This window comes from Mixophyes fleayi, chromosome 4, assembly GCF_038048845.1.
Source record: "Mixophyes fleayi isolate aMixFle1 chromosome 4, aMixFle1.hap1, whole genome shotgun sequence".
Taxonomy (NCBI): domain Eukaryota; kingdom Metazoa; phylum Chordata; class Amphibia; order Anura; family Limnodynastidae; genus Mixophyes; species Mixophyes fleayi.
The window spans coordinates 310707399-310726431 of NC_134405.1; the positions used below are offsets into that span (position 1 = coordinate 310707399).

General features: G+C 43.5%; 1 long non-coding RNA gene across 1 annotated transcript in view; it reads left to right on the plus strand.

Moving 5' to 3' along the window:
- LOC142150179 (uncharacterized) overlaps positions 1–19033 on the plus strand; it is a 140847-nt gene that overhangs the window by 120977 nt on the left and 837 nt on the right. The window lies entirely within an intron of this gene.

The following is a 19033-nucleotide window of genomic DNA, read 5'->3' on the forward strand; positions in this document are numbered from 1 at the left end:
GGAAGATTCCCAAAGGCCGCCTCATATATGGCTTTTTTGTTATCTAATTTTTTTTTTCTCGCCAGGGGGTGTCTGCCTGATGTGAGGAGCGACTCCAGCCAACTCAATTAAAGATAAGTGAGTAGGGGGGGACCTGCCTTTTCTAAACGAAGGGGGGGCTGACTATTCTAAACTATGGGGGGGCTGCCTATTCTAAACTATGGGGGGTACTGTCTATTCTAAACTATGGGAGGGGCTGCCTATTCTAAACTATAGGGGGTACTGTCTATTCTAAACTATGGGAGGGGCTGCCTATTCTAAACTATAGGGGGTACTGTCTATTCTAAACTATGGGAGGGGCTGCCTATTCTAAACTATGGGAGGGGCTGACTATTCTAAACTATGGGGGGGCTGCCTATACTAAACTATGAGGGGGCTGCATATACTAAAATATGGGGGGCTACCTATACTAAACTAAAGGGGGCTACCTATACTAAACTATGAGGGGGCTGAGTATACTAAAGAGGGCTACCTATACTAAACTATGGGGGGGCTGAGTATACTAAAGGGGGCTACTTATACTAAACTATGGGGGGTTGACTATACTAAACTATATTTGCCTGATGTGAGAAGCAATGCTGGCCTGCTCAATTAAAGGTAAGTGAGTAGCCAGGAGACCTGCCTATTCTAACCTATGGGAAATGCTGCCTATACTAAAATATGGGGGGCTGAATATTCTAAACTATAACAGGGGCTGCCTATTCTAAACTATAGGGGGGATGCCTATATTAAACTACGTGGGGCTGACTATACTAAACTATGGGGGGCTATCTATTCTAAACTATGTGGGCTTGCTATGTGGGCAGCACGGTGGCTTAGTGGTTAGCACTTCTGCCTCACAGCATTTGGGTCATGAGTTCGATTCCCAACCATGGCCTTATCTGTGTGGAGTTTGTATGTTCTCCCCGTGTTTGCGTGGGTTTCCTCCGGGTGCTCCGGTTTCCTCCCACACTCCAAAAACATACTGGTAGGTTAAGTGGCTTCTATTAAATTGCCCTTAGTCTCTCTCAATCTGTGTGTGTGTGTATGTTAGGGGATTTAGATTATAAGCTCCAATGGGGCAGTGACTAGCTGCCTATTCAAAATGATGGGGAGGGCTGCCTATACTAAACTATGAGGGGCTGGCTATACTAAACTATGAGAGGCTGCCTATTCTAAAATATGGGGGGGGCTGCCTGTTCTAAACTATAGGGGGACTACCTATTCTAAACTAAAAGGGGGCGGCTGCCTATTCTAAACTATGGGGAATGGCTGCCTATTCTAAACTACTAGGGGGAGCTGCTTATTTTAACTTATTGGGGGGCACGGCTGCCTATATTAAACTAAAGAGGGGCAGCCTATATTTAATTATAGGGGGGCTTCCTAAATTAAAGTATACAGGGGCTGCCTATATTAAACTATATGGAGGGGGGCTGCTATAATGTGTGAGGGAAAAGGGTTGTATGTTGTATAATGTGTGAGGTACTGGGGGATCTTAATATATTGTGATATGAGGGAAGGGAGTGGGGCTGTCTTAATAGTCTTAATAGTGGGGCTGCCTATTCTAAAATATGGGCGGGCTGCCTATTCAATACTATGGTAGGGGCTGCTTATTCTAAATACAATGTAAGGGGGCTACATTTTCTAAACCATTGGGGGGCTATCTATTCTAAACTATGTGGGTTTGCTATGTGGGCAGCACGGTGGCTTAGTGGTTAACACTTCTGCCTCACAGCACTTGGGTCATGAGTTCGATTCCCAACCATGGCCTTATCTGTGTGGAGTTTGTATGTTCTCCCCGTGTTTGCGTGGGTTTCTTCTGGGTGCTCCGGTTTCCTCCCACACTCCAAAAACATACTGGTAGGTTAATTGGCTTCTATTAAATTGCCCTTAGTCTCTCTCAATCTGTGTGTGTGTGTATGTTAGGGGATTTATATTATAAGCTCCAATGGGGCAGTGACTAGCTGCCTATTCAAAATGATTTGGAGGGCTGCCTATACTAAACTATGAGGGGATGCCTATTATAAACTAAGGTTTGCTGCCTAATATGAACTATGGGGGATGCTGCCTATTATAAAGTATGTGAGGGGACTGTCTATTCTAAATTATGGTGGGGCTGCCTATACTATACTATGGAGGGCTGCCTATTCTAAACTATGGGGGAGCTTCTTGTTTTAAACTATGAGAGGCTGCCTATTCTAAACTATATGGGATGGCTGCCTATGCTAAACTACGGGGGGGGCTGCCTATTTTAATCTATATGGGGGGCTGCCAATTTTAAAGTATAGTGGGGGCTGCCTATATTAAACTATAGTGGGGGCTGTCTATAGTAATCTATAGGGGTGCAGTCTATATTAAGCTATAGTGAGTGGGCTGCCTATTTTAAACTAAAGTGGGGCTGCCTATTCTAAACTATGGGGGCACTGCCTTATCTAAAGTATGGGGGATCTGAATATTCTAAATTATGGGGGATGCTGCCTATTCTGAACTATGGGGGGGGGCAGCCTATATTAAACTATAGGGGGGCTGAATATATTAAACTGCAGGTGGGGCTACCTATATTAAACTATAGGTGGGGCTGCCTATATTAAACTATAGGGGGCTGCCTATTTTAAACTATTGGGGGGCTGCCTATTTTAAACTATAGGGGGCTGCCTATTTTAAACTAAAGTGGCGGCTGCCTATCCTAAACTATAGTGGGGGCTCCCTATACTAAACTATAGGGGGACTGCCTATATTAAACTCTAGGGGAGGCTTTCTATATTAAACTATTTAAACTATAGGGGGCTGCTTATATTAAACTATAGGGAAGAGGGCCTGCTATAATGTGTGAGGGAAAAGGGGTGTATGTTGCTATAATGTGTGAGGGAGTGCGGTGTCTTAATATATTGTTTGATATGAGGGAAGGGAGGGGGACTGTCTTAATAGTCTTAATAGTGGGTCTGCCTATTCTAAATTATGATGGGGCTGCCTATTCTAAACTATGGTGGGGGCTGGCAATTCTAAACTATGGGGGGGATGACTATTCTGAACTATGAGGGGCTACCATTTCTAAACTATGGGGGGGCTCAATATTCTAAACTATGGTTTGCTGCCTATTCTAAACTATGGGTGATGTTACCTATTGTAATCTTTGGAAGGGGGCTGCCTATTCTAAACTATGTGTGGGTACTGCATATTCTAATCTATGGGGGACTCCCTTTTCAAAACTATTGGGGGCTGTCTATTCTAACCTATAGGGTGAGACTACCTATTCTAAACTATAGTGGGGCTGCCTATTTTATACTATGGGGGGCTGCCTATTATATACTATGGGGGATGGCTGTCTATTCTAACCTATAGGGTGAGACTGCCTATTCTAAACTATAGAGGGGTTGCCTTGGTAAACTATAGGGGGACTGCTTATTCTAACCTATGGGGGATGCTGCCTATTCTAAGCTATGGAGAATGGCTTACTATTCTAATCTATGGGGGGGAGCTGCCTATACTAAACTATAGGGAGGATACCTATTTTAATCTATACGGTGGACTGCCAATTTTAAACTGAAAGGGTTCTGCCGATATTAAACTATAGTGGGGGTTGTCTATAGTAAACTATAGGGGTGCAGTCTATATTAAACTATAGGGAGTGGGCTGCCTACATTAAACTATAGGGGGGCTTCCTTTTCTAAACTATCGGGGGTTGCATATTCTAACTTATGGGGGATGCTGTCTATTCTAAACTATAGGGGATTCGGCCTATACTAAACTGTAGAGGGGCTGTCTATTCTAAACTATGGGGGGCAGGGCTTCCCATGCTAAACTATGGGGGGAGGGGGCAGCCTATATTAAACTATAGGGGGCTGCCTATTCTAAACTATATGGGATGGCTGCCTATGCTAAACTACGGGGGGGGGGCTGCCTATTTTAATCTATATGGGGGGCTGCCAATTTTAAAGTATAGTGGGGGCTGCCTATATTAAACTATAGTGGGGGTTGTCTATAGTAAACTATAGGGGTGCAGTTTATATTAAGCTATAGGGAGTTGGCTGCCTACATTAAACATTAAACTTTAGGGGGCTTCCTTTTCTAAACTATGGGGGGTTGCCTATTCTAAACTATGGGAGGGGCTGACTATTCTAAACTATGGGGGGTGCTGCCTATACTAAACTATGAGGGGGCTGCATATACTAAAATATGGGGGGCTACCAATACTAAACTAAAGGGGGCTACCTATACTAAACTATGGGGGGCTGAGTATACTAAAGGGGGCTACTTATACTAAACTATGGGGGGGTTGACTATACTAAACTATATTTGCCTGATGTGAGAAGCAATGCTGGCCTGCTCAATTAAAGGTAAGTGAGTAGCCAGGAGACCTGCCTATTCTAACCTATGGGAAATGCTGCCTATACTAAAATATGGGGGGCTGAATATTCTAAACTATAACAGAGGCTGCCTATATTAAACTATAGGGGGATGCCTATATTAAACTATAGGGGGCTGCCTATACTAAACAATAGGGGGACTGCCTATACTAAACTACGTGGGGCTGACTATACTAAACTATGGGGGGGCTATCTATTCTAAACTATGTGGGCTTGCTATGTTGGCAGCACAGTGGCTTAGTGGTTAGCACTTCTGCCTCACAGCACTTGGGTCATGAGTTCGATTCCCAACCATGGCCTTATCTGTGTGGAGTTTGTATGTTCTCCCCGTGTTTGCGTGGGTTTCCTCCGGGTGCTCCGGTTTCCTCCCACACGCCAAAAACATACTGGTAGGTTAAGTGGCTTCTATTAAATTGCCCTTAGTCTCTCTCAATCTGTGTGTGTGTGTATGTTAGGGGATTTAGATTATAAGATCCAATGGCGCAGTGACTAGCTGCCTATTAAAAATGATGGGGAGGGCTGCCTATACTAAACTATGAGGGGCTGGCTATACTAAACTATGAGAGGCTGCCTATACTAAAATATGGGGGGGCTGCTTGTTCTAAACTATAGGGGGACTACCTATTCTAATCTAAAAGGGGGCGGCTGCCTATTCTAAATTATGGGGAATGGCTGCCTATTCTAAACTACTGGGGGGAGCTGCCTATTCTAACTTATTGGGGGGCACGGCTGTCTATATTAAACTAAAGAGGGGCAGCCTATATTTAATTATAGGGGGCTTCCTAAATTAAAGTATACAGGGGCTGCCTATATTAAACTATATGGAGGGGGCCTGCTATAATGTGTGAGGGAAAAGGGGTGCATGTTGTATAATGTGTGAGGTAGTGGGGGATCTTAATATATTGTGATATGAGGGAAGGGAGGGGGGCTGTCTTAATAGTGGGTCTGCCTATTCTAAATTATGGTGGGGCTGCCTATTCTAAACTATGAGGGGGGCTGCCTATATTAAACTATAGGGGGGCTGAATATATTAAACTATAGGTGGGGCTACCTATATTAAACTATAGGTGGGGCTGCCTATATTAAACTATAGGGGGCTGCCTATTTTAAACTATTGGGGGGCTGCCTATTTTAAACTATAGGGGGCTGCCTATTCTAAACTATAGTGGGGGCTCCCTATACTAAACTATAGGGGGACTGCCTATATTAAACTCTAGGGGAGGCTTTCTATATTAAACTATTTAAACTATAGGGGGCTGCTTATATTAAACTATAGGGAAGAGGGCCTGCTATAATGTGTGAGGGAAAAGGGGTGTATGTTGCTATAATGTGTGAGGGAGTGCGGTGTCTTAATATATTGTTTGATATGAGGGAAGGGAGGGGGGCTGTCTTAATAGTCTTAATAGTGGGTCTGCCTATTCTAAATTATGGTGGGGCTGCCTATTCTAAACTATGAGGGGGGCTGCCAATTCTAAACTATGTGGGGGGATGACTATTCTGAACTATGAGGGGCTACCATTTCTAAACTATGGGGGGGGGGGGGCTCAATATTCTAAACTATGGTTTGCTGCCTATTCTAAACTATGGGTGATGTTACGTATTGTAATCTTTGGGAGGGGGCTGCCTATTCTAAACTATGTGTGGGTACTGCATATTCTAATCTATGGGGGGACTCCCTTTTCAAAACTATTGGGGGCTGTCTATTCTAACCTATAGGGTGAGACTGCCTATTCTAAACTATAGTGGGGCTGCCTATTTTATACTATGGGGGGCTGCCTATTCTATACTATGTGGGATGGCTGTCTATTCTAACCTATAGGGTGAGACTGCCTATTCTAAACTATAGAGGGGTTGCCTTGGTAAACTATAGGGGGACTGCTTATTCTAACCTATGGGGGATGCTGCCTATTCTAAGCTATGGAGAATGGCTTTCTATTCTAATGTATGGGGGGGAGCTGCCTATACTAAACTATAGGGAGGATACCTATTTTAATCTATACGGTGGACTGCCAATTTTAAACTGAAAGGGTACTGCCGATATTAAACTATAGTGGGGGTTGTCTATAGTAAACTATAGGGGTGCAGTCTATATTAAGCTATAGGGAGTGGGCTGCCTACATTAAACATTAAACTATAGGGGGGCTTCCTTTTCTAAACTATTGGGGGTTCCCTATTCTAAACTATGGGAGGGTCTGACTATTCTAAACTATGGGGGGGCTGCCTATACTAAACTATGAGGGGGCTGCATATACTAAAATATGGGGGGCTACCTATACTAAACTAAAGGGGGCTACCTACACTAAACTATGGGGGGCTGAGTATACTAAAGGGGGCTACTTATACTAAACTATGGGGGGGTTGACTATACTAAACTATATTTGCCTGATGTGAGAAGCAATGCTGGCCTGCTCAATTAAAGGTAAGTGAGTAGCCAGGAGACCTGCCTATTCTAACCTATGGGAAATGCTGCCTATACTAAAATATGGGGGGCTGAATATTCTAAACTATAACAGGGGCTGCCTATTCTAAACTATAGGGGGATGCCTATATTAAACTATAGGGGGGCTGCCTATACTAAACTACGTGGGGCTGACTATACTAAACTATGGGGGGGCTATCTATTCTAAACTATGTGGGCTTGCTATGTGGGCAGAATGGTGGCTTAGTGGTTAGCACTTCTGCCTCACAGCATTTGGGTCATGAGTTCGATTCCCAACCATGGCCTTATCTGTGTGGAGTTTGTATGTTCTCCCCGTGTTTGCGTGGGTTTCCTCCGGGTGCTCCGGTTTCCTCCCACACTCCAAAAACATACTGGTAGGTTAAGTGGCTTCTATTAAATTACCCTTAGTCTCTCTCAATCTGTGTGTGTGTATGTTAGGGGATTTAGATTATAAGCTCCAATGGGGCAGTGACTAGCTGCCTATTCAAAATGATGGGGAGGGCTACCTATACCAAACTATGAGGGGCTGGCTATACTAAACTATGAGAGGCTGCCTATACTAAAATATGGGGGGGCTGCCTGTTCTAAACTATAGGGGGACTACCTTTTCTAAACTAAAAGGGGGCGGCTGCCTATTCTAAACTATGGGGAATGGCTGCCTATTCTAAACTACTGGGGGGAGCTGCCTATTCTAACTTATTGGGGGGCACGGCTGCCTATATTAAACTAAAGAGGGGCAGCCTATATTTAATTATAGGGGGGCTTCCTAAATTAAAGTATACAGGGGCTGCCTATATTAAACTATATGGAGGGGGGCTGCTATAATGTGTGAGGGAAAAGGGTTGTATGTTGTATAATGTGTGAGGTACTGGGGGATCTTAATATATTGTGATATGAGGGAAGGGAGGGGGGCTGTCTTAATAGTCTTAATAGTGGGGCTGCCTATTCTAAAATTATGGGCGGGCTGCCTATTCAATACTATGGTAGGGGCTGCTTATTCTAAATACAATGTGAGGGGGCTACATTTTCTAAACTATGGGGGGGCTGCCTATTATAAACTAAGGTTTGCTGCCTATTATGAACTCTGGGGGATGCTGCATATTATAAAGTATGGAAGGGGATTGTCTATTCTAAATTATGATGGGGCTGCCTATACTATACTATGGAGGGCTGCCTATTCTAAACTATGGGGGAGCTTCTTGTTTTAAACTATGAGGGGCTGCCTATTCTAAACTATATGGGATGGCTGCCTATGCTAAACTACGGGGGGGGGCTGCCTATTTTAATCTATACGGGGGGCTGCCAATTTTAAACTATAGTGGGGGCTGCCTATATTAAACTATAGTGGGGGCTGTCTATAGTAATCTATAGGGGTGCAGTCTATATTAAGCTATAGTGAGTGGGCTGCCTATTTTAAACTATAGCAGGGCTGCCTATTCTAAACTATGGGGACGCTGCCTTATCTAAACTATGGGGGAGCTGAATATTCTAACTTATGGGGATGCTGCCTATTCTAAACTATGGGGGGGGGTAGCCTATATTAAACTATAGGGGGGCTGCACATATTAAACTATAGGTGGGGCTACCTATATTAAACTATAGGTGGGGCTGTCTATATTAAACTATAGGGGGCTGCCTATTTTAAACTATAGGGGGCTGCCTATTTTAAACTATAGGGGGCTTCCTATTCTAAACTAATGTGGGGGCTGCCTATCCTAAACTATAGTGGGGGCTCCCTATACTAAACTATAGGGGGACTGCCTATATTAAACTCTAGGGGAGGCTTTCTATATTAAACTATTTAAACTATAGGGGGCTGCTTATATTAAACCATAGGGAAGAGGGCCTGCTAAAATGTGTGAGGGAAAAGGGGTGTATGTTGCTATAATGTTTGAGGTAGTGGGGTGTCTTAATATATTGTTTGATATGAGGGAAGGGAGGGGGGCTGTCTTAATAGTGGGTCTGCCTATTCTAAATTATGGTGGGGCTGCCTATTCTAAACTATGAGGGGGGCTGCCAATTCTAAACTATGGGGGAGCTGCCTATTCTAAACTATGGGGGGGCTGACTATTCTGAACTATGAGGGGCTACCATTTCTAAACTATGGGGGGGGGCTCAATATTCTAAACTATGGTTTGCTGCCTATTCTAAACGATGGGTGATGTTACCTATTGTAATCTTTGGGGGAGGGGGCTGCCTATTCTAAACTATGTGTGGGTACTGCATACTCTAATCTATGGGGGGACTCCCTTTTCTAAACTATTTGGGGCTGTCTATTCTAACCTATAGGGTGAGACTGCCTATTCTAAACTATAGTGGGGCTGCCTATTTTATACTATGGGGGGCTGCCTATTCTATACTATGGGGGATGGCTGTCTATTCTAACCTATAGGGTGAGACTGCCTATTCTAAACTATAGAGGGGTTGCCTTGGTAAACTATAGGGGGACTGCTTATTCTAACCTATGGGGGATGCTGCCTATTCTAAGCTATGGAGAATGGCTTTTTCTATTCTAATCTATGGGGGGAGCTGCCTATACTAAACTATAGGGGGGCTTCCTTTTCTAAACTATCGGGGGTTGCATATTCTAACTTATGGGGGATGCTGTCTATTCTAAACTATAGGGGATTCGGCCTATACTAAACTATAGAGGGGCTGTCTATTCTAAACTATGGGGGGCAGAGCTTCCCATGCTAAACTATGGGGGGAGGCAGCCTATATTAATCTATAATGGGGCCGCCTATATCATACTATAGAGATGTTGCCTATATTGAATTATGGGGAGGGCTGCCTATATTAAGGTATGGGTGCGGCTGCCTATTCTAAACTATGGTGGTACTGCCTATTCTGAACTATCAGTGGAAGGGATGCCTATTCTAAGCTATGGGGAGCTACCTATTGTTTACTGTGGAGGGGCTGCCTATTCTAAATTATGGGTGTGCTGCGTTTTCTAAACTATGGGTGGAAGCGCTGCCTATTCTAAACTATGGGGGTCTGCCTATTCTAAACTATGGAGGGGCTGCCTATTCTAAACTATAGTGGGGGCTGCCTATTCTAAACTATTGGAGGGGCTGCCTATATTAAACTACAATGGGGGGCTGCCTATATTAAACTATAGGGGTGCAGTCTATATTAAGCTATAGTGAGTGGGCTGCCTATATTAAACTATAGGGGGTCTGTCCATTTTAAACTAGGGGGGTCTGCCTTTTCTAAACTATGGGAATGTTGCATATTCTAATTTATGGGGAATTCTGCCATATTCTAAAATATATGGAGGGTACTGCATATTCCAAACTATGCTTACTCTAAACTATGGGGTGGGCTGCCTATTCTAAACTATGAGGCATGGCTGTCTGTTCTAAACTATGGGGGTGGGGGCTGCCTACATTAAACTACAGAGGGGCTGCCTATTTTAAACTATACGGGGGGCTGCTAATTTTAAAATGAAAGGGGGGCTTCCTTAACAGTGGGGCTGCCTATACTAAACTATGGGGGGGCTGCCTATACTAAATTATGGTGGGCTTTCTTTTCTAAACTACGGGGGGTCTGCCTATTCTAACTATGGCTGGGCTGCCTATTCAAAAATATGGTGGAGGCTGCCTATGCCAAACACAATGTTGGGTGGCTACCATTTCTAAACTATGGTTAGATGCCTATTGTAACGTATGGGAGGGGGCTGCCTATTCTAAACTATGGGGAATGCTGGCTATTCTAAACTATGGGGGTACCGCCTATTCTAAACTATAGGGGGGTGACTATTCTAAACTATGAGGGGGGCTACCTTTTATAAACTATGGAGGGGGCTCAATATTCTAAACTATGGTTTGCTACCTATTCTAAACTATGTGTGATTTTGCTTATTGCAAAATATGGGAGGGGGCTGCCTATTCTAAACTAAGGGTATAGCTACATATTCTAAACTATGTGGGGGGCTGCCTATTTTTTTCAATGGGGGCCTGCCTATTCTAAACTATGGAGGGGGCTGGCTACTATAAACTATGGGGGGGAGGCTGTCTATTTTAAACTATGGGGGATTCTGCCTATTCTAAACTATGTGAGGGGGGGGGGGCTGCCTATTCTAAACTGTGGGTGGGTTGCTAATTCTTAAGTATGGGGATGCTGCCTATTCTAAACTATTGGGGATTTTGCCTATACTAAACTATAGGGGGGCTTCGTTTTCTAAACTATGGGGGGGCAGGGCTGCCTATACTAAACTATGGGGGGAAGCCTATATTAATCTATAGGGGAGCTGCCTATATTAAACTATAGGGGGGCGCCTACATTAAACTATAGGGAGGGCTTCCTATATTAAACAATAGGGAGGGCTCTCTATATTAAACAATAGGGAGGGCTGCCTATATTAATCTATGGGGGGTCTGTCTATTCTGAACTATCACTGGAAAAGATGCCTATTCTAATCTATGTGGGGCTACCTATTCTGTACTGTGGAGGCGCTGCCTATTATAAATTATGGGGAATCTACGTATTCGAAACTATGGGTGGAAGAGCTGCCTATTCTAAACTATGGGAGGCTGCCTATTCTAAACTATGAGGGGCAGACTATTCTAAACTATGAGGGCAGACTATTCTAAACTATAGAGGGGGCTGCCTATATTAAACTATATGGGGTGGCATTCTATATTAAACTAATTTAAATTATATATATTATATTAGACTATGAGGAGGAGGGCCTGCTATAGTGTGTGAGGGAGTGGGGGGTCCCTGTTCAAAACTTTGGTGGGGGCTGCATATTCTAAACTATGGGGGATGCTGCCTATTCTAAGCTATGGGTAATGGCTTCCTATTCTAATCTATGGGGAGAGCTGCCTATACTAAACTAAAGGGGAATTGTCTATATTAAACTATAGGGTAATGCCTATATTAACTATAGAGTGGCTGCCTATATTAAACTATAATAATGCTTCCTATATTAACCTATAGGGGACTGCCTATATTAAACTGTATGTGAGCTGCCTATTCTAAACTATGGGGGATGCCTATTTTAAACTATGGGGGGCCTGCCTATTCTAAACTATGGGAGGGCTGCCTATACTAAACTATGGGGGGGCTGCGTATTCTAAACTATGGGGGATGCTGCCTATTCTAAGCTATGGGTAATGGCTTCCTATTCGAATCTATGGGGAGAGCTGCCTATACTAAACTAAAGGGGGGCTGTCTATAGTAAACTATAGGAGGGCAGCCTATATTAAGCTATAGGGAGTGGGCTGCCTATATTAAATTATAGGAGGGCTGCCTATATTAAACAATAGAGGTGGCTGTCTATATTAATTAATAGGGGGGCTTCCTATATTACAGTACAGGAGGGCTGCCTATAATAAACTATGGGGGATGCTGGCTATTCTAAACTATGGGGGGGCTGCCTATTCTAAACTATGGGGGGGCTGCCTAATTTGAACTATGGGGGGCTACCATTTCTAAAATATGAAGGGGCTCAATTTTCTTATCTATGGTTTGCTGCCTATTCTAAACTATGGGGGATGGCTGCCTATTCTAAACTATGGGGGGACTCCCTTTTCTAAACTATCAGGGGGCTGCATATTCTAAAAAGTGGGAGGGCTGCATATTTTAATCTATGGCGTCTGCCTATTCTAAACTATGGCTGGGGCTGCCTATTCTAAACTATGGCTGGGGCTGCCTATTCTAAACTATGGGGAATTGCATCCTATTCTAATCTATGGGGAAGCTGCCTATACTGAACTATGGGGTGGCTGCCTATATTAAACTAAAGAGGAATTGTCTATATTAAACTATAGGGTAATGCCTATATTAACTATAGAGTGGCTGCCTATATTAAACTATAATAATGCTTCCTATATTAACCTATAGGGGACTGCCTATATTAAACTGTATGTGGGCTGCCTATTCTAAACTATGGGGGGATGCCTATTTTAAACTATGGGGGGGGTGCCTATTCTAAACTATGGGAGGGCAGCCTATACTAAACTATGGGGGGGCTGCCTATTCTAAACTATGGGAGGGCTGCCTATACTAAACTATGGGGGGATGCCTACTCTAAACTATGTTGGGGCTGCCTATACTAAACTATGGAGGGCTGCCTATTCTAAACTATGGGGGGCTGCCTATTCTAAACTATGGGGATGTTGCATATTCTAAATTATGGGGTATACTTCCTTATTTTAAAATATGTTGAGGGTGCTGCATATTCCAAACTCTGGTGGGTTGCCTATTCTAAACTGTGCGTGGGCTGCCTAATCAAAACTTTGGTTTGCTGCCTGTTATAAAGTATGGTGGATGTTTCCTATTGTAAAGTATGGGAGAAGGCTGCCTATTCTAAATTATGGAGGATACTGGCTTTTCAAAACTATGGGGGGACAGCCTATTATAAACTATGGGGGGGCTGCCTATTCTAAACCATAGGGGGGCTGTCTATTCTATACTGTGAGGGGTGGTTGGCTATTCTAAACTATGGGGGGCTGCCTATTATAAACTATGGGGGTCAACCATTTCTAAACTATGGGGGGGCTCAATATTCTAGACTATGGTTTCCTGCCTATTCTAAACTATGGGGGATGTTGCCTATTTTAAACTATATGGGGGGGACTGCAAACTCTAAACTATGGGAGGGTCTCCCTTTTCTAAACTATAAGGGCGCTGAATATTCTAAACTGTGGAAGGGCTGCCTATTATAATCTATGGCAGCTGCCTATTCTAAGCTATGGATGGTGCTGCCTATTCTAAACTATGGGGGGGGCTGCCTATTGTAACCTATAGGGAGGCTGCCTATATTAAACTATAGGGGAGGCATTCTATTTTAATCTATTTAAATTATAGGGGGGCTGCTTATATAAATCTATAGTGAGGAGGGCCTGCTATAATGTGCATGTTCCTATAATGTATGAGGGAGTGGGGAGGTCTTAATATATTGTGTGATATGAGGGAAGGAAGGGGCGCTGTCTTTATAGTGGGGTTGCCGATGCTAAACTATGGGGTGGCTCCCTATTCAAAACTATGGTGGGGGCTGCATATTCTAAACTATGGGGGATTCTGCCTATTCTAAGCTATGGGGAATGGCCTCCTATTCTAATCTATGGGGGGAGCTGCCTATACTAAACTATAGGGGGGTTGCCTATATTAAACTTTAAGTGGGCTGTCTATTCTGCACTAGGGGGATGTTGAATATTCTAATTTATGGGGGATACTGCCATATTCTAAAATATGTGGAGGGTGCTGCATATTCCAAACTATGGTGGGCTGCTTACTCTAAACTATGGGGTGAGCTGTCTATTCTAAACTATGAGGGATGGCTGTCTGTTCTAAACTATGGGGGTGGGGACTGCCCACACTAAAATTAGGGGGATGCCTATATTAAACTACACAGGGGCTGCTTATTTTAAACTATACGGGTGGCTGCCAATTTTAAAATGAAAGCGGGGCTGCCTGTCTCACGGAAGCACAGTTGTCGATACTCAACGTGGACATTACGATGAAAGAGATAAAGGAGACTATCAAGTCACTTAGAAACTCGGCCGCACCAGGACCAGATGGGCTCACTGCATCGTATTATAAAAAATTTGCGCCTGATATGGCACTGATGCTTCTTTCACTTTTCAGGGCAGTGCAAAATGGGGAGAGCTTCGAGAGGGATACCACCAGAGCACATGTCATTGTTATAGCTAAGGAAGGTGGTGAACCTAGTTAATGTGAGAGCTACAGACCTATCTCGCTGCTGAATGTAGACCTAAAACTATTTGCTAAACTACTTGCGAACAGGCTGGCTCAAGTGATCCCTGCCCTGGTCCATCCTGACCAGGTGGGATTTATTCCTGCTCGACAGGGATCGGACAATACAAGGCGAGCAATCAATCTCATTGAAGCAGCTAACTCGAAGCACACCCCTGCTCTGGTGGTCTCCCTCGACGCAGAAAAGGCCTTTGACAGGGTCTCCTGGCCCTTCATGAGAGCCACTCTTGAGGTAATGGGCTTTAAAGGTCAATTTATGACTAGGCTAGCTTCTTTGTACTTCAATACCTCTGCTACTGTATGGGCTAATGGAGCTGCATCGCCGGTGTCACAAATTGCTAATGGCACTCGACAAGGATGTCCGCTCTCCCCTCTATTGTTCGCCCTAATGATGGAACCTTTAGCCTCTCGAGTTCAGACCAATGAAGCAATCACAGGAATCCAAGCGGTCAAAACCGATTATAAGATCTCCTTATATGCGGATGATGTCTTACTGACAGTGACCCCTTACCTCCCTCCTTTCCATACAGAAAGAACTTAGTTGTCTAACTTTAAAATCAATATGGACAAATCTGAAATCCTGTCTCTTAACTTAACGCCCCACCTTCTGGAATCTCTGAAACAGCAAACGAATTTTAGATGGCAACCAGACAAACTGAAATATTTGGGAATCTACTTGACAAGTCAATGCAGTCAGCTATATACAGCTAATTTTCCTTGGCTCTTGAGTGTTCTTAAACAAGACCTTGAGAAATGGGATAAGCTATATATCTCTTGGTTAGGTCGCATGACAGCGGTAAAGATGAATCTAATAGCACAAATTCTCTATCTATTTCAGACGGTCCCTAAGCGGGTCCCCTCATTGGCACTTAAAACCCTTCAGAAACAAGTTGCGCAGTTTGTTTGGGCAGGTAAACGACCACGGGTCCAAGCTCGCACGCTTCATCGTCGGACCTTGGAGGGTGGACTGGGTCTTCCAAATATTTCTAAGTACTACATTGCTGCACACCTGACCCAGCTAGTTCTATTTCACTCTTCGCCTTCACTAGTGTCGAAGTCAGCAAATTGGATAAAGTCATTTCAATTAAAGTCTAGCAAACTTGGTTGTCTTTGTCTGAAAAGATGCATACGGTACGCATCGATGTACAAGGGCACGCTACGGCGTAAAAGGGCGTACGCATCCACTACACGTGGCAGCAACAGTAATTGGTCTTTTACCATACATTCGCACAAACACGCATACTTATAAAATAGTACACATTAATGGTAGTTGCAACACATAGTCAGTTATGTCGAAATATAGTAGTATTTATATTTTATATCAGAGTTACATGCATATTAGTGAAATACACGGAACGGGTTAAAGGAATAACATCATGAGTGGTATCATAATGAACCTTGTTACATATCCTACTGTTTGGTTCACTCTGCGAGGGAATCGCAGAGTGCATACGCAAGTTATGAATGATAGGGAATTATGAACTACTTAAGACTAAGGAATCCTGGCGGGAAGAGCAGAGCATACCCCCTGCAGAGATGACCCCCTCCTTTGGATTCCTTAGGATGAACCAGCCAATGATTGACGACCCCTTGGACATTCCTGAGACCCGGACCAATAGATGCAAGCTATACCATCTTCATTGTATTACTGTATTTGATTGTGTATATAAGCAGCAGCTTGTGATCCAGAGTGCAGACATCTTGTCCTCAGACTTCAGGATTGAATGACTGCACTGGATCCAGAGCGCCTGCGATAAGTAATGGCTGTATTTACTATTACTTCGCTTGAACATATTTATTCTACTATTTGCGAATAAATCTTTGTGCTTTGGAAACACAACTCGAGGTTCGACAATCGTTATTGGTTAGCGACAATACGCACATAACACTAGGCTATGGGCTGACATAGAGGCAAATACCATACAGTTGCTTTCGCCATACACCCTTTTGTGGATTCCAATTAAACATCGTCCACCACTCCTTTTGCTTCCATCTTCTACTCGTTTCTCCCTCCAGATTTGGGACTATAGTACTCGCGCCTTTCAATTATTAGCTAATCCTGAAATTATGTTTCCATTGTGGAACAACCCGTCCTTTCCCCCTGGACAGCCAAAATCCTTTTCTCAATACTGGTTTAATCGCGGGCTCTGGTTTATGACAGATATCGCACCCATGCAAATCTTTACGGAATTTGCAGATTTGCAGAGAATACACAACATCCCCCATAAATGTTTCTATTAATATCTTCAACTAAGGCATTTATTTCAATCTCTCTTAGCGTTTAAAACACTCTACCAATTAACCCCTTTGGAAACTTTTTGTCAGAATAGGTCTCAACCGACCGGTTTAATTTCAACATTTTATAGTCTTGTGGCATTTCATCAACCTATTAAGGATCGATACGAGCTGAAGTGGAAAGAAGACTTGGGAATTTAACTAGAAATTGATGATTGGGACGAAATCAGGACCCGAATCGCTAAAAGCTCTATTTTCGTGAGGACTAAAGAGAATGCGTATAAGCTACTTTATAGATGGTACCTGGTCCCCACTCATCTCAAAGCTATATTCCCAGATGCACCCAATTCCTGTTGGAGGTCCTGTGGGCAAGAAGGCTCTTTGTTACACATTTAGTGGTCTTGTCCTAAGATGGTCAGATTTTGGCAAAAGGTACATAACTTAATCCTTAGAGTAACCTCGATACAAATCCCTCCATGTCCTTCTTATTCGCTTCTGCTCTTAGTAGGTTACTGCTCTGAGTCTTTAAACTTCTTCCATCTCTGTGTCTCTGTGTATCGGCTTCAAGATCCAGGTTTGATGCAGGTTCTGAGTTACCCGGGGCCAGTTCCAAGCTTATACAGCTCAGGAGGTGGTCACCCCTGATAATCCGGTGCCTGAGTTCTGAGCCTTCTCAGTCCCAGTTTTGGTACTATAGTCTTCTGAGTTTCTGGATCCTTGCGGGTACTGAGTCTCTGTTCGTGGGTTCAGTCCCTCTGTTCCTATGTCCAGGTTCCAGTCCACCAAGTCCAGATTCCAGTTGCTTATTCCAATGTGGAATCCAGTCCAGCATTCCTCCTCCTGACATCTGGCATATACAAAAAGAGCACATACTCTCTTTCTGAGCAAGATCTTCATCCAGCCTCCTAGTTTCCACTTCATCCCTGTCTCAGGACCCTTCGTCCCAAGACGGATCCCAGAAACCCTATTGGCGTGACAATACCTTTGTTTCACAACCCATCAGATGCCCAGTGATGAGGAGCTCATTGCTTGGGTCATTACACCCCGGGGACTTTGGCTCAGCTCCATGAGAAGAGACCTGCATTTAAAAGCGCTCTCTGCCCTCAGATCCAGGGTAAAATGTTTTAACTGCTTCTGGACAACTTAATAGAAATGCCTTACATTGCAAAGTCAGATGGAAATGGAAGTACATCAATGTTGTTTGAGACAGAGAATCCATTTGGTAAAAATACATTTAAAAGGCTTATCAGTGGTCGGTATTCCTGGAGCTCATATTCTTCAGGTAGATTGGCTTAGTCACCATTATGTGGACAACATGATGGCAACTTTCTGCAACAGGAAAATTCAGAATTCCTCACATGGGTTGCGTGTTCAATGTCTCACCCTTGGGACTTTATCTTCTTTTTATTATTTTCACAGTTGTCTTTTCACCAGTGGGTGGGTGTTTTAGCAGTGTGGTAGTTCCATTTTGGCCTTGTAGATTAGACACATGTCACACAGACAGTCAGGACAGGACGAACGATGAGTGGAAGACAAATGAGAAGGGAGAAGTAAGACAGTGGACACCAGGTCTCCCTAAGAGCAGATGGCCTCTGTCCACCTTTAATCCGGCTCTGCCTTCCTGAATCACTCTGGACACAAGTCAAGGAAAAGTTAAAGTGCACCCTGAGCTCATAAGTCCATATGCACTGCACACCCTGTAACGCATCCAGCATTACTCAAGTACAGACCCGACCCCGGTGACGGCAGATGGGGTCACTAGGGGGATGTGGGTCTGTAGAGCTATCAGTTCTATTACCATGCACCCTGGGAGCTAGGAAAGTGCATATAAAAAGATCAACTAGAAGTCTGGGGGGCATATATGAGTGAAGGAAAAAAGGGAAAACAGTTTGAATTAGTGAATCCCCTTTAATATGGCACAAGCAGCACAGTTTTATAGGTTACAAAACTTGGAATACAAGTCTGCACTGAATAATTAACAAAAACTTTCAAACTTGCAAATTTCAGGTGTAAACCATGAAGTCTAACACTTTAAAACTGTCATGTGTTCAGGATACCCTCTATTCTTTTACAGTAACAGATAGTGTTTTGGGTTATCCCCAATTATGATGCATGAAAATATTGATAACCATGAGAAGACATCATTACTAGTAGTAACGTTTTATACAGTAGACTCTTTTTTACCCTTATTTTACCTGTTATTCCTTTAAGTGTGATTTAAAACCAGTAGAAAGCATTTTCATAATCATAA